The 15,249-nt window shown below is 43.2% G+C and overlaps 1 protein-coding gene across 1 annotated transcript in view; it reads right to left on the reverse strand.

The window, feature by feature from the left end:
* The window catches only part of COL22A1 (collagen type XXII alpha 1 chain), a 263,481-nt gene extending 248,659 nt beyond the window's left edge, over positions 1 to 14,822 (reverse strand). Inside the window, exons 1-2 of the mRNA XM_049819464.1 lie at positions 14,790 to 14,822; positions 2,588 to 2,711 (exon numbers count right to left, since the gene is read on the reverse strand). The gene's annotated coding sequence lies outside the window, so the exon portion shown is untranslated. The remainder of the gene's footprint in view (positions 1 to 2,587; positions 2,712 to 14,789) is intronic.
* Between the last annotated feature and the right edge of the window lie 427 nt (positions 14,823 to 15,249).

Raw genomic sequence — 15,249 nt, forward strand, 5'->3', positions numbered from 1 at the left:
CACGGCCTGCAGACGGACACCCGGATGGCAGCATCTTCCAGCGGAGCTCTGCCTGGGAAGCTCCACCAGTCGAGGAGGGTGCAGAGTTTAGAGAGGACATGGCCTTTTGCTGGGTAGATACCATTGCTCCCTGGTCAAGCTGGCAGAGTTACAATGCCCTTGCTATGTGCCCTTTTGCATGACCTAGAGCTGGTCGCCTTGTTGACAGGTCTCCTCAGCTGCTGTGGCACAAGCTGCTAGTTCCTGGAGGGTCTTTCCACTCCCCTCATGTTTCCCTGGTTCAGGAAACTCCCCTGTGCACCGCACTAGAGCAACCTGCTGCTGGCATCAGAGCTGCTCGCCTCAGCCTCCTTTAAAGCAGCTTTTGTACTCTGGAAGACTTCTCGGCACCACAAGGTACAGAGTACTTGGAAGAGCATGCTTTTGCACATTGTGGTGTCTGTTCTTTCCTCACATTGCTAGCTTTAGTCCTCTTATAGTCTGCTTATAACTTGAAGCATATTGCCCAAATTGTTCCCAGGAAGACCCACGTTCAAGTGGGTGAGGTGTTTCTTAGTCCTTTGCTATGGTGACTGTGAAGCCTCTCAAAGAATGATTGATAGCTGTCCTGGGATGTTCACCGCAGGACTTGTCCCAAGCATCTTCAGATATATCTCAGCTCAATCTGTATTACATAGAGCAACTGAGGTTGTCCCTATGCTGAACAGCCTCAAGACACCAAGGTAAGCTCTGGGACTCAGGTTGAAGAAGCCTCTTTCAAAGTGCAAATCATGGTAAACACTGTGAAAAGTAGGTGAGCTAGTCTGAGAGTAAACAGACCCATACTTAACTGAGAGCAAAGATGTGTTTCTTCATATATTATTTCCTGTTCATTTACACTGTCTCCCCTAGTCAATGTTTTCTAGAATGTAATGCCCAAAACAGCACCCAGTGCTCCAAATGAGGCCTCACCGTCTCTGAGTGCAATGGAATAATTGATCCTCCTGCCCACTGATACTTCCCAGAATAAGATTTTCCCTTTTCTGTGGTAGAATTCTGCTGCTTGTTGCAGGAAATTCACATCTGGGAGTTAACTGTGGTAAAACAGACGTAACACATACTTTAGGAAGACCATGGAAAGGGAAGGCAGTTAATTGTGTTAGGGATGTACACAGCCCTATTGAAAGTCACCAGGAAACAAAATGTACAGTGAGACAAGTCCAAGAAAATCTGCAGGGGGCTAAATAGCCAGACTACAGGAAAAGAAGACAGCAATGTTGTTCTGGATTAGCCATTAGTATTTTGTCCCACAGATGGGTGTCTGAAGAGATTAATTCAATTGCCCTAAGAAACAAAGGTGTAGAAATAATAAAACAAGAAAAGAAAAACTCAGCATCAACATAAGGTAAAAAAGCTCACTAAAAATACTTCCTGTTGAAAATGACCTTTTTTCTTTCTAGAATTCCCAACATTTGTATTGTGAAAATTTTGATTTTCAGGATTTTTGCTAAAAGCTTATGTCGGGGCAAAACTTTGTGAAGCAATCTGATCTTTTTTTAGATTCCTCACAAAACTCATTTTTGATCAAGTCCTCTTAACTACCTTATGCACAGAATAAATGTCTGACCTTCAGGCATGGGTTTCCCAGGATACTCAGTTATGACATGCATGAAGGAAGGCACTGTACTTGGGGTCTAGCTTGGGCAAGGCCGGACCCTTTTCTGGTAGCGACAAATGTGGTAAGCATCAGACACAACAATCAGTCATGATCAGTAAGTGCAGCTAAAAAATGGGAAGGCAGATTTGACCTTTACCACCTCTTTGCCCTCCCAAATGCCAGAGCAGTTAAAGAATTGCTCTTGTTTCATCAGTTGGGACATCAATCTCTGTCTGGTCTTTTCTGCTTGTTATGTTCCTTTTACTGGGGTAACGGTTATGTGTGTTCTGGTGAAAAGCCCCATCACAACAGATTCTTCATGGGCTTTTTACAGCTTTCTCACTAGTGATGAAAAGAAATATTACAATGGAGGCAAAAACTGGCTCACTAATTTTAGCGAATTTTTCAACACAGTTTCAAAAATGTCTCTCTGAAGGATCTAACTGATGGTCTCAAAGGGAGCCTGAGACCTTCCCCTGTTTCTGTCAATGCTGAGTGCTCCTCTTCTAAACTGAAAATCCTAGTTAGGTGTTATAGTTTGTGATGACTTTAGGATGCCTCACTCCCATCACAAACTAAGTGAAATATCATTAGTGAGCACAGCAGCACAGTTATATTCTCTCCAAAACAGTCTTAGAAGGAGTCTGCAGTGTCATTTAAAAACTCAAAGGAGTGGTAATGCTACATGGTGTATCAGTGAGCTTCATTCCATGACTGTCACCAGCAAGTGTGTACAGAATTCACCTTACTATACAAAAATACACGTTACCAGGACATTGAGACCAAAGAGTCTTAAAGGTTTTGAACCTTCCACTGTCCATTTCCATGTATTTTATCAGCCACCATAAATTCCCCCACATAAATGAATAACTAAAATACATGCCACTAAGGGAACAAAGCTTCTGCTCATCTCCACTAAAAGTTACAGTTTTATGTCACTGGTGAGATTACCTGTGATTTAATGTGACCATGGTTTGAGGCAAATAAACAGCTTCATAAGGTTCTTTCATTTAGCAGAAATTTGGGTGGCAAGGTGGCACAGACTGACACTTGATGGCTTGTCCAAACAGTGAACCTGGCTTAATACAGATAAGGAAAAATATGAACATTTAGCTCTGCAAGTGATTTATTTCTGAACTAATTAATATATAGAAAGTCACAGTTCTCTAGAATTATCTCTCTACTCAATCCCATATCTGTGTCATCTGGCTTCAGCTGCCTTCACAGGTGACTCAAACGGTTTTGGAAGCTCCCTGATGAGACAGTATCACTGCAGTGTGAGCAATACTCTCAGACAGCTATTCTGGCTCAAGAAATGGCTTTAACCTGCTCATATGGCATTTACTCCTCAAACAGCTCTTCCAGTCTTCTACAGGAGGAAGACTGTGAACTAGATAAAAGTGCCTCATGGACTGGGTTTGCCATGTAGGCCACCAAATGATCATGATATCTTAGACCGTCCCAGTGGAAGCCTGTCTAACTTGGGTAATGATGATTTTCCTCAAAGATTCTTAATATTTTCTTAATACTTGACAGTTATTAAAGTTAGAAAGTTTTTCCTGAATGCCTTTTGCTGTGAACTAAGATGCATGCTGCCTCTGCAGAATGAACTGGGAAAAGTCGTTCATTACTTCTTTAAAACAAAGAAATTATCTGATTAGACAGTTGAACAGTGCTATTGGGTTCCCCTTAAGCTCTCTTTTCTAGCATAAACAAGCCAGATTATTTCATATTCTCAAAAGCTTTTGCCAGCCTTGTTGCTTTTTGCTCATACCTCTCTAATTAGTCTGTGTTGAAGTCTGTGTCAGTAACTGCACATATTCGTCCATTCATAAATAAACATGATTAAAAAGAAATAATTTAATCTCAGCTTTTATCCACTGTCATGGTGTTAGCTGTATGTTTACTAAAATTCACTTTCTTCCATCTTCCAAGTCTTTAATGAAGGTAACTGGATTTAATACAGATTCTGCTAGGAGCCTACTCAGCATCTCCATTCAAACTGACTGAATACTTTTGGGAGTCATTTTCCAATCTGTCATCCACGCATCATCTTTTGCTCGTTGTGTGTATCTGAAAATGTCACATCGGGTCTTACCAAAAGCCATCAGAAGTCATGAAGTACCATTATGTCACTTCCCCTGTACCTACTAATCCATTATTTCTTATGGAAGGTGAATAACTGGATTTAATGGGATGTGACAGATTGCTGGACCCAACAATTTAGCAGTCTGAGAACTTGAACAGGCTTCATGAGTGAGGATTATACCGTGCTTTTAAAAGGGGACATAAATGACAGACTTAAAAGCATTAGCCAATCTCTCTCTCACAGAATTAAACCACTTTTCCCACAGCATCCCACAGTGATCGCCTATGAGGTTAATGGTACCTTCTTTAAATATCAAAGATGACAACTGTCAGACAGAAAATACTGCCCTGGATGACCTATGGGTCTGTTTGTTCCTGTGGTGCAGATGGGATGTGAAAGAGGACCTTTGAAATACTTTTCAAAGTATTTTTTTCAAAGTACTTTTATGGGTTGGTTCACATTCCAAATATAAATTCCTATACAGTTACTTGGAATACAGGCAAATATGTTTAATCCCTTCACCTCTTCACCTGGAGAGAGCATTACACTAAACAAAATGTTGAATTGACAGCAGCCATATGTCAGAACAGGTGCTTTCATTTGCAGACCAAAAGATGTTTATCCAGTACTCTTAAACACTAGCTTTTTACAACAGTCACCGTTGTGTTCTGTTTCAGGCCCTACATTACAAGAATGAAGTGGCTGAACTGGACACTATTCAGAGAGCTGGATGAATGCTCAAAAGGCAGGAAAACATGACCTAAGGAAATAGATTGAAAGGAATGGATTGTTTAGCCTAGCAAAGAGGAAATTGAGGGTGGACATGACAGAAATCCTGAAATATGTAGGAGGTTGCTGAAAGGAGAAAGGTAGTAGATTTTTCTGCATACCCATCTGGGTTAGGTCAACAAGCAATGGACTTCAGTTGTCTTTAGGGAGGTAAAGATAAATTGTCAGAGAAAAAAAACAGTATTCGCAAGGCTACTGAAATAGACATGAAGTCTTTATTATTGGAAAGCTTGGGGTTGGTTGAGGGGGTTTTTTAGAATATGAAAAAGCACTACTAGGATGGACTTGTATGGAGCAGGAACATGGACTAGGTGAGACTCTCTGGAAGTCCCTTAAGCCCTGTTTTCTGTGATTCACTGTGCTACAGTATTCACCCCACAGCTGTGGCTCCCTGGCCATAACTTCATCACTTTACTGAATGCAGTGGCAAACATCAAATTGTCAGCTTAGCTATTGCAGAGATGGCAGTGATGGTACCAATGCCTTAGTTCCAGATAAGCTTCCATGTATGTTGTTCATAACACTTAGACTCCAGGCTCTTTTTTCCCTGTTTTACTTCAATAGTTGGGAAGAATTGGGATTTACTTACTTTTGCATGCAGCTGAAATTCATGCATAAAAGCTGAAAGATTTCAGGGCACGTTTCTCTCAGAAGGAGCCTGAGTCCAACAGCTCCCAGTTTTTGAAGATTTGCTTGCTTTGCTGTTGAGCACACTGACATTAATTCACAGATCTGAATGTTCAAGAGCTACAAGATCATCTCACCTGGCCTTTTTTATTTCATCTTTCACTCTCCTACTGAGACAAATCAAATCTGTTCTCTTAAATACATTCAGCCTTTTCCCTTTGCTTCTAGGGAAGGGGTACAGCACTTATTTTAGCATGACCCAAAGAGAATCCATTCAGAGTAAGTGTTAAATACATTAGCAGGACCAGTTCTTAAAAAAGAAAGTTGAACCAGGAAAGGAGTTTAGTGGCTTTTCTTTAAGGGATAGTGAATCTTTTCATGTCAGCAATTTACTTTGCTTTGTCATATTTGTCTTCCTTGAACTGCACAGGGCTGTTTTTATTTTGAGTTCCATTAACAAATCCAAAGTGGAAGGAGAGCTGCTACATTAATCGATAGCCAAAGGAAATAAATCTCTGCTCTTTCCTGCAAATGTGCTGCTGCACGATGTGCTTTCTTTGGGAGAGTTTTATTCATGACAGAAGCCAGCCATCTGCTGGAGTGCTGCTGCAATAACCCTTTCTAGGACTGAAGGACAGACCTGCTTGCTGATGTGTGAAAAAAAAATCCAAATTTTGCTTCAAACTTTATGAAAAACAAACAGCTTGGAAAAGAAGGTGGGGAAACTCTGCATAGACTTCTTAAGAGTAGGCCATTAGATAGGTGTTAAATGCTGACGGAGGTGAATATGTCTGTGACGAGCTGGGATAGAGCACAAAAAGTTAAGCACAGATTCACTATCTATCAGCATGGTGAAAACCCAACCAATGAAAACCAGAGCACTGAACCATCTGGTCTCTCAGACCTTCAGAGGAGAAGGACTAGAACATCATCCTGGTATAGAACCCACCAGGAGGAGCCAACCAAAGACAATCCTTCCCCAAAAAGCCATGCCATGTGAACAGTTTGTTGCCTAAAGGGGTCCAGGACTTACCATGGGAAGAGTATTTTGGGACTGTGTAAAATTTAGAATAGAAGGTTTTAAGGGGATTACGCAAATGTGCAAAAGGTATTATGGGATATTTAGAAGAAGAACCAAAGGTGGGGAAAGGGAGGGATTGAGGTGAACTGGGGATAAACAGGAGCAGGGAAATGAAAAGGAGGTGGACATGTGTTAACGTGTTACCGATGAGTATATTTCTCACACAGACTGTGCTTGATCACTACAGTCTATCCTATATCCTCATGAAATCCTATTTCCAACTACTGTCTCTATACTAAGTGTGCATGTGTGTCATGGTTTAAGCCCAGCCAGTAACAAAGTACCACAAAGCTGCTCATTCACTCCTCCCCCACGGGCCACGGTGGGATGAGGAGAGAATATAAAGAAACACTCGTGGGTCGAGAGAAGGACAGGGAGGGATCACTCACCAGTTATGGTCACGGGCAAAAGACAGGCTCAACTTGGGGAAGAAACAAAATCAACTTAATTTACTACAAATCAAAACAAAACAAGGATCTTGGGAAGTAAAATCAAACCTTAGAACACCTTCCCCTCCCCTCCCTCCTTCCCACCTCAACTCCACTCCCGATTTTCTCCACGTCCTCCCCCCAGCAGCACAGGAAGATGGGGAATGGGGGTTGGGGTCGGTTCCTCACACCTTGTCTCTGCCGCTCCTTCCTCCTCAGGGGGAGGACTCCTCACTCGTCCCCTGCTCCATCGTGGAGTCCCTCCCATTGGAGACAGCCCTTCACAAACTTTTCCAACGTGAGTCCTTTCCATGGGCTGCAGTTCTTCACGAATTGCTCTGGCCTGGGTCCTTCCTGTGGGCCTCAGTCCTTCAGTCCCAGCCTGCTCCAGCACGGGCTTCCCCAGGCAGCGGTGGCCATCTTGGTGGGCATCCATCCCCCTGCTCCACCGTGGGGTCCCTCCCATGGGAGACAGTCCTCCATGAACTTCTCCAACATGAGTCCTTCCCACAGGCTGCAGTCCCTCACAGACTTCCTTGGCATGGGTCCTTTCCACAGGCCAATCTTCAGTCCCAGCCTGCTCCAGTGCAGCCTTCCCCAGGGAGCGGCAGCCATTTTGTGGGGCATCCATCCTCCTGCTCTGGCATGGGCTCCTCTCTCCCAGGGCTGCAGGTGGGCATCTGCTCCCCCACTCCCCTCCGTGGGGTGGGGGGGGACAGCCTGCCGTCTGGTCTCCCCACGGGCTGCGGGGGCATCCCCTCCTCCCTCACTGACCTCGGGATCTGCAGAGGGGTTCCTCTCACATTCCAATCCCCTCACTCACTGCAGGTTCCCCTTCTTAAATCCCTTCTCCCAGAGGCACTACCGCCATCGCTGAGGGGCTCGGCCTGGGCCAGTGGTAGGTCCAACTTGGAGCCTGGGAAGCTTCTAGCAGCTTCTTACAGGAGACACCCCTGTGGCTCCCTCCTCTGCTACCAAAAAACTCTGCCACACAAACCCAAACATGTCAATGCTAGCGAGCTGCAAGGTGGGCTGGGTCTCAAGTGGGATAAGAGGCCTGGGTGCCAGCAACTGGAGGAGACCATGGTCCGGGGGATGGACACTGGGCAGGATGGGGGTCCCAGCTGCAGGAGATACCCACAGCATGTGTGTATATTCCAATAGCAGCCTTCAATCCTGATCAGCCAGAGGGGAGGAGAGGATTGAGCCATCTTTGTTCATGTTTCTGAGAGTGCTGGGTTTGTTCATGTGGATGTCAAGAAAAATAAAAGTAATTTCTGTCTGCATTAATCTGTGTGTGTCTGGGCACGTGTGGAGTCTGTAGTGTGTGTGTATGTGTATGCGTGTGTGTCTGTTGGGAACACATGCTCAGCTTCATTCCAGGCTGGACATGGGGACACAACCACAGCAGCGTCGCAGCTATTAGGCTGAGAGAGGAGGAAACCCTCTGGGTCCTGAGGCTCAGCAGGTTTGGCTGCCTCTGACAGAATGGGAGTGAAATTCCAAGTCTGATCCTTTGGTAACTAAGGCCAGGGGAGAAATTATCAAATGCACCTAAGTGACTTCACAGCATGTATTCAGTTTTCAAAGGTAAATGAAGGAGGAAGAAGGAGGCTGGTGGAATGAACTGACCATCATGTCCAGCTAGGAAACTAGGACTGAGTTTGTATTCTTTTCCTAATGGAATCTGTAGCTCCTGGTCCCAAGCTCATCTTTACTACTTGTCACTATGGCCAGGTGAAGAAGGGATTAGGTTATTTCCACCCGAATGCTCTGCTCTTTGCTCCAAATTTCAAGTTGCTATTTAGTAATGGTGTAGGAAGCCATATCTCAAAAGTGAAAGGCTGAATATACCTTTCGGCTGAATATATGCCTTTCAAGGCGAAGCTGATTAGCATCTTTACTTGGGTAGAGAGGTGTATCCCGTTAGCTAATGGGGCTGAAATAATAATGACTTGCTTAATAGTCTCTGGCAGGAACCTGGTGAAGCACTGCTTAGAAATGAGAGCTTGATGATAGGACACACTGGTTGATTTACCAAGTGAATTACCACTGGAAGCGCACCCAGACCTCAAAGTGTGATTTTTAACTTAACACCAAAGTTTACTTCCCGCCCACACAACCCTGGTTTGCTTACATTTTCATTACCTTCCACTGACAGATCTCTAAAATGAGAAAATGATGAACAAGGGAAACCTGGTGATGGAAAAACATTAATTGAATTAAAGACATGAAAAAGGACGCTCACTTTCAAGAGGAAAAAGAAAAAAATCTTCCACACCTCTGTTCCTAATACAGCAGTCTTGCGTTGCTGGGACTAAGGGGTTATTAAAGGTGGCTTTACATTCTGCTGCTCGTGGATATAGAGATTGCTTTGCTGGTTGGGTAACTAGACCAGGGACTGTCACTGGGTTTCCCATCTGCAGAAGAGTGGTAGTGCTTCTATCTGTGCATCCAGCTTGGCATTGACATGGCCACTGCGGCTTTTCACAGATGGCAAAATAGTCTCAAAACTAAAATGTGGCCTCTGGAAAAACAGTAAATCCAGAGCATGGTCCCTGCCATCCACTTGAGTGTCTTGGGACAACTTTGGAGTCTACTGGGTGTATGAGGTACCCATGCCCAGGCATTGGCAGCAGGAGCTGCCAGGTGGCCTCTGTGAGGAGAGGCCAGGGCTGCCCTGTGCCGGACACAGCCGGTTCCAGCCGGTCCCAGCCAGCTCAGAGCGGCAGCCGTGGAGAGCCCGGGCGGGAGCAGGTTGTCCCTGAAGGACTGCAGCCCGGGGAAGGGCCCGCGCTGGAGCAGGGAGACGTGTGAGGAGGGAGGAGCGGCCGAGAGGGGCTGGGGGGAACCGACCCCAACCCCCAGCCCTAGCCCCTGCACCACCCCTCTGGGGGACATGAGTTGGGAGGGAAAAGGTGAAGCTGGGCCTGGGAAAGACCCTTGGGTGGAGAGAAGGTGTTGTTTTAATCTTTTTGTCTTTGTTTCTCACTATCAGAATCTATTTTAATTGGGAAAAGAAAAAAATATTCCTTGCTTCAAGTCTGTTTTGCCCTGACAGTAATTGGTAAGTGATCTTCTTTTCCTCATCTCAATGCACAAAGTGGAAATGGAAATATAAGGAGAAAAGCTCCCCCAAAACTTTCATTTTGCAGCAAATTAACTCCACACTTCCTTCTCCACTAAGTGATCAGTAATCAAGTAACTACTTTTCAACATTTTTTCCCCCACCCTCCCATGCTAAGTCTGCACCTACATCTTAAAATGTGCAGCCTGGATAAAAAAAACCGCTAGCCAAACAAGTGAGCCGAGTCTCCTGAAGTTGGGATTGCAGAGAGAATGTAGCTTATACAACCCAAGTGAATTTCACCTAGGACATTTTGACTTTTGCTTTTGAGATGTTTTTAGTGCTCCCAGTCTGAGCTATCTCTCGCTGTCCATTTGACTCTAACATACAGTGTAGTACTATTAGAATAAATTCCTGATTAGGTTTCTGTCAGGAGTTGGATAGGTGTAGCTGCAGGAGGCCTAAGAAAAAAAGATTGCCTCAGAAATTTACTGATGTCCTGCTGATAGATTTCCATTGACTCCAAAACCAAACAAAAAGTCTTGGTCACACCAAGACCTTATGTGCTCTTTACTCGTCTCAACTTTATTGGACTTTTTGGATCTTTCTTGCTCTGAAAACTTGGCTGATGCTTGCACGCTGCTTTCTGTTCCTTACTGGACCAGAAACACTCAAAAGGCCTTTCAGAGCTTCTGTTCCTATTTCCAGCAGGAATTAGCAAGAAAAGAAGTATGAGGAAGAAAAATGTACTGTATGTTGTGTACCTCTAACAGCTCGTAATTTGGGTTTGCTTCTGGGTTTAGCTGCAGGCTCCACACATCCTTTGTTTTAACTGAACCAATTTCAGTTTCTACCACTACAATAAATTTCTGGAGACAGAAGAAGTGTCAGCAGCCTGCCCAGGGTAGAAGCCTGTGTACTCAAGGAACAAAGTTAAAAGTACTCTCTGCTAATGATTTTCCAGCACTGCTCCTTTTATTGACTTTTCTGCTGCAATTGCCTGAAAGCATGTCACCCCCAGGGCCTCAGTGAATATTCAGAAGAAACGATTATGTTTAAAATCATATCTCTCACAAACTGAAAATTAAGGCAACCTGTTGGTACAAACGGCCTGCGAGCATTAGCACATTGATCCCAAAGGCAAGCATGGTGCCAGCTCATTTCTGAAGTTATAAGGCTGTTTTCCAAGAGTTTAATGTGCCCAGGTTACACAAGATGGAGAAATCAGAGCCAGCATTTATGCTCTCCCAGCCCCACAGTGACAACTAGAAATCCCAGTTTAGAATAACAGTATTTTCCCTACTGCTGCTAATTGCTGAGCTGTTCTGGAAAGAACCCTACTGCTGCTTAAACTCCAAGTCAGTCAGTACCAGTGGGATCACAAACTCTAGTGTGGGATTCTGCTCCCTGTGATTCACCCCAGAGAAGTGCATGGACGGAGTCTAGTGCAGAGTCTTTCATTTGTTATTAGTGGGCCTGACTCAGGCTCCTCCAGACTTGCATGAACTGCTAGATAGAGACTTTGACTGGGATTTTAAAAACTTCCAGTCTTCACAATTTGAAGAGACAGGGAAAATTTTACAGCAAGCACGAATGGCAGTCAGTGAGGACACTCTCTGGAGACATATTTGGTTCCATGTTTCTGGTTCTTATCTTTCCATTCCTCTACTCTGTTGATGACTGCATTGTCATTTCCTATAATTCTCCACCAAATCCATATGGCAATCACTGACAACCTAAGGGCAATTGCAAAGGGAATCTAATAATAAGTAATAATAAAGATAAAAAAATCATAGTCTGCTGTTCCAGCTCCTCACTTCTAAAAGCTTTCCTGGATCTCTTCTCTGTTGTTTTGCCTTCCATCTAAGACTGCTGCAGGCTGAAAGGAGAAAGAACTGCAAACACCCAGGCAGTGTCTCCAGGGACGTTTCTGCACATTGTCGGGAACAGCCAAGACATATGGCTGTTTCATAGTGTTCCCATCTGTTTCAAGTCATGACTGGGATCCAGTTATCTCTGGGTTGTCCTCTTCACACTTCCAGTCAGCCACCATGTCTGGCTCTAGAGGTCTATGAATCAATCAAGAATTTGCCCTTTTTTCCTCATCCCAGGAAGCATTATTCTGCTGTACTCTGAGTGCTGTAAAACTCTGGGGGATAGAAGGTGCTATTTATGAAATATGCACTTTTCCTAAATTAGATAATTGTGCCACTAGCCTGCAACTTTTGCTTATGACTCTGAATTGGAAAGGATCTCACTATTCTACTTGCTCTGTGTTTGTTGTGCCTGCCCACTGTCTCTTTATTTTACATTGAGGCTAAAAAATCTTTGGAGTGGAGACCATCTTCATGTCCTGCTTTTCCACAGCCTGCGAGAAAGGGATGGAGCTTGCTTTTGCAATACAGAAAAGAAATTACCTCCTGGGTTCCTGAGTTGCAAAAACATTGGAAGTAAAGGCAGAGAAGTAGAATATGCAATCAAAGAGGTTTTCTCTAGGAACCACCTACTGAACACATACATGGATACGAATCCTAAAAGCACTATTTCTTCCTTTATGAACTTTATTTACGTAAGAATGGATCCCCTTCATTATTTAGTTGCTAGATTTTTTTCCTTTATACTCAATGTTTGAGAATGTTTTTATGGGTCAATTAGATCTCAGCTCTACTGATTGTGTTATTCCTAGTTCAAACACATTACTGGGTCAGTTTTTCTCTGATGTCAGTCTGAAGACAAAGCAACTGAATTGACTTCAGGGAGTGATACTATATGTACAGCATGTAAATGGGAGCAAAGCTTGCTTCCCCTCCACAATACCCATCTTGATGTGGCCAGAGTTCTCTGGCAAAAATCCCTCTTTTATTCTATTATTTTTATTCTAATCTTGCTTTTTCAATGGGATTCTTCTGGAATTATATTTGCCCTCTAATTGTTATTTTATGTGTTATTTATGTGTGTACAGGGCTGCTTTTTCATTACTCACTTTACATGCTAGCAAGCATTAGATAACATTGAGTCACACCTATTTTACTAGTAAAAGGCAACATTTTGGGAGCATCCTGCTCTAATAGTTTGGATAATTATGAGAGTTCCCCTGATGCTCCCACAGTGATACAATTCTGCATTGTGGAAAACATTTGACTATCATCATATTTCAGACTGAATAGATTTAAAACCATAGTAGAGCAGAAGGACGCACAGCTTCAGAACGGGGAGTGGAGCATGATATTCCCTAGACTGCTCTTCCAGCTAATACTGGCCAGGCATTTCTAAACCAAAGCCACCATTATTCTTCAGTATACAGAAATCTAAGGGTGAAGCCCAGATTTTTCAAGTATTTGTATCATGTCACAGAGCCCACTGTGTTCCCTGAAACCTTGATTCCGTAGTTTATTGCCTTTATAGTTTAGACACACTTTAACATGACAGAAGGACAGTCAGTCACCTAATGAATGTGTTCTTCCCTGTCCTTGCCTCCTTCATGCTGACACAAACACTGTTGAAGCCATTCAGTAAATCAGGACTGGGACAAATCCCAGTTGAAAACTCATCTTTTGGGGGACTTTGCTATGTTAAATTCCCTGTTCCAGGTCACTGTGCCGCTGCTTGAGAAACAGTGCCAACACAGGAGGGTGGTGGGAAGGTCTAACCAGCACAAAGAGCCAGGACAGCATGCATTTGTATTGGACAGCAGCCTGAGTTAAAATGCTGTACCCAATTCCTGGATGAATTTTTCAAGATTCAGCCTCCACTAAATATAATTTTTTTTCGTCTTCTTCTCAAAGATCCTTGGATAAACTACAGGTCAAACTTCTTCCCTGTCACATGGAAGGTAAGTTTCCCAGAATTGAGATTAGCCTTCTAGCACTTTTCTAATAAGTGAAGATTCTTTTTGAAGCATGGCGCACAGAGCATGAAATTCCATGTAAAGCTGGACACTGGATCCTGGAGACACCATTTCAGCAATGACCTTGCTAATGCTGGAGGTGGAAAAGTTTTTTAGTCCTTTCCCCTAATCAGAAGTCTCTTGCCCATGCATCCAACAACAATTTGTCACTGCAGCCACAGGACAAAGCTGGGACCTCTAAGTCCATTTCATTCTCACTGTTTTACATTTTTAAAGCAATGCTTCATCATTTGTTCCTAGGCACATGATTTAATGCATTTAGTTGCATTAAAGTGACTTTCCCATAATTCCAGACAATTGCAGGTTGTTCATCCTAGTTGAGTTGTCACTGTATTTCCAAGGCAGGCATCTCACCCAAGTGGGCTCAAACACCCATTTGAGGAACCTTCTTACATCATGGCTTAACGAAGGGCAACAGCTTCTCACGTGAGCCAGGCCAAACTCAAGAACTCAGCTGTTCTTTCATGCCATCCCTCTTCTACTGTAAGCTGTAAATCGTAGTAGCATTTTCTTTGAAGATCACATTAATGCTGTCTGCAATACTGTCTGGCTGGGAACTTGTGAGATGCCACCGAAACACATTGGGATTGCAGTTTCATAATCACAATTAAGTAGGTGCAGTGAGTCAGAGATGCAGTTGAGTTTATGAGTTAAATTACTGTTTCTCCTTACTGCCCAGACATCACAAGGAGGACATATCTCTTGCATTTTTTATTCCTGTCTTAGCATCTAATTTTAATTCTTTGCTTTGTGTTGAACTATTACAACAGCCCTTATTCAACTTGAATTATCTGGCCTGCATAGTTTTGAGCCCTCATTCCCCAGTTACCCTCACCATAGAAAACTGACAGAAAAAGCTGGTGGCAAGTCATAAGGTGACTGATTTGTATAAGTTCTGCTACCTGGCCATAGTTTCAATCCTGATAAATGTCTGTTTTCTCTTCAGCAAGAAATACTCAAGGATGAATTCCAGAAGAATCTCTGGATCCTGGCTTTTCTCTTACTAAGAGAACAATCAAAGAACATGTCATCAAAAAAAGTTTCACATTTTCTGGTATTATTGGAATGCAGAAAAAACCTCAAATAGTTTTCAAGACCTCATCTGCTCTGTCTTTGTCTTCATCATGTATATAGAGGAAAGAATAAAAGGCAAAAGTAGGTTTACCTCTCTTCTATAATGAAGGTGCTTTGTTCTTCTTTTCTCTCCTCTTCTCTCATCAACTCCAGCATGTTTAAAGGCTGATTTCTGCTATTTCTAGCCATCCTCTGTTTTATCAAAGGCATCCATGTACTTTTGCCAACTCTTGTAATTTTATTGTAAGTCTTGCCATTAAGTCCCAGCTTCTAAGATCATTCAATAAGCAGCAAAGACCACCTTTACTAAAAAACAAATCAAGTGAACTACCAGAAAACAGTGAACATCCTAATTTTTGCAGTAAAAGCCATTTATAAGGCAAATCTCATTACATGTTGCACTATGCTAGCATCTCTGGCACCTTGTTATAACAGCTGTTTTAAAAAACTCACAGAATAGTTTTTGCTCCCTAAAAAGATTTCTGCGACTAATTTGAGACTGTGCATGCTTGATTTATTTTGCATTATACATGAAAATAATACTCAGTTTT

The sequence above is a fragment of the Accipiter gentilis genome, chromosome 2, assembly GCF_929443795.1.
Source record: "Accipiter gentilis chromosome 2, bAccGen1.1, whole genome shotgun sequence".
NCBI lineage: Eukaryota > Metazoa > Chordata > Aves > Accipitriformes > Accipitridae > Astur > Astur gentilis.